This window comes from Monosiga brevicollis, genomic scaffold, assembly GCF_000002865.3.
Source record: "Monosiga brevicollis MX1 MONBRscaffold_6 genomic scaffold, whole genome shotgun sequence".
In the NCBI taxonomy this organism is placed as follows: Eukaryota; class Choanoflagellata; order Craspedida; family Salpingoecidae; genus Monosiga; species Monosiga brevicollis.
The window spans coordinates 21273-22875 of NW_001865043.1; positions in this window are offsets into that span (position 1 = coordinate 21273).

Genomic DNA, 1603 nt, shown 5'->3' on the forward strand with positions numbered 1-1603 from the left:
GTTTCGAACCAAGCTCAAGGAGCTTGGGATTTCATGGCGTGCCTCCCCGCCTCGCACGCCGCAGATGAATGGAGCGATTGAGAACGCGTTCCGTGAGATTCGTGACATGGTTGGCCTGCTCCTAGCCGACAGCAAGCTGCCCCAGGGCTATTGGGGCTTCGCCGCCAAGCACGCCGAGTACTTGATCAACATCAAGGTCAAGAGCGTGTACAACAACATGTCGGCCTATCAACTGCTGCATGGTAAAAACCCGCATGCGCTACTCGATTTGCACTCGTTTGGTGCAGATGCATACGTGTGTGACAAGGATCACCGCAGGTCAAAGTTTGGTCCAAAGGCCCGCAAAGGGGTCTACGTGGGATTTTCCCCTGCCAAATTGGCACACAAAGTCTACATGCTGGACACCAGGCGCATGATCGAGACGGTACACCTGAAGCTTTGCCCCCCTGCTCGTGATGAGGGGGAGAATGTGGATTTGCCATCACTCGCCTCGATGCAGACCTGGAAGCATGATGAAGATGACTCGCAAGACGAAGGACCGCAAGAAGATGATGAAGACACAAGCACAGATGTGCTGGAGGCAGATGACCAGGAGACTGACACTCCATTTGCCTCGCCAAATTCGAGTCCAGCAATGAGCGACGATGAAACCATGGTAGCCCCGCTTGTGAATGCTGAGGTTGGCTCACCCGCTGCACCATTGGCGTCAAATTCCCCAGGCATTGGTGGGCGAGTTGCCCAGCGACGCTCTGCCTTGGGTGGTCGCAACAAGGCAATTCAACCCAGCCTGAACGTCAACGAATTGGCCAGCAATGCCGACGTCAACGAATTGGCCAGCAATGCCGGACAAGCTCAGGCAAACCCGAGCTTCCAGAGTCATCGAGCTGAAGTATGCTACAGCACGACTGGTATGCCGCAGACAGTAGCGGAGGCCTTGGCTCGCCCAGATGCCGCAGCATGGCAGCGCGCTCTGGACGATGAGATTGCTTCGTTTCAGGAACATCAAGTCATGACTGGACTTGATCAGAAGCCCAACGCTGCATTGCTCGATCTGCGAGTGGTATTTGACATCAAGCAAGATGGCCGCTACAAGGCCAGGATCGTTGCCAAAGGTTTCAAGCAGCGCGAAGGCATCAATTACGATGAAACGTATTCGCCGACGGTAAACATGACGACCGTCCGCACATTGATGGCGCTTGCTACTTACCAGCATTATCATGTGCATCAGGTGGATGTCAAGACGGCGTTCTTGCACGCGCCACTTGATGAGGACATCTACATCCGAGTCCCTCGTGGTCTGGAGGCTGGACTCGGTGGCTGTGAGTATGCCAAGCTGAACAAGGCAGTGTATGGCCTGAAGCAGGCATCCCGTGCCTGGTATCTCGAACTTGATAAGTATTTGCGTGACATCATGCAATGTCGTCGACTGCGACAGGATGAATGCGTCTACGTCTACAAGGAGGACACGGACATTGTATGGGCTTTGGCCTATGTTGATGACATTTTGCTTGTCGGCAGCACAGAGCGTATCATCAACAATTTCAAGCGCAAGCTCAAGGGCAAATTCGAGACCAAGGACTTTGGCCAGATCAAGAACTTTCTC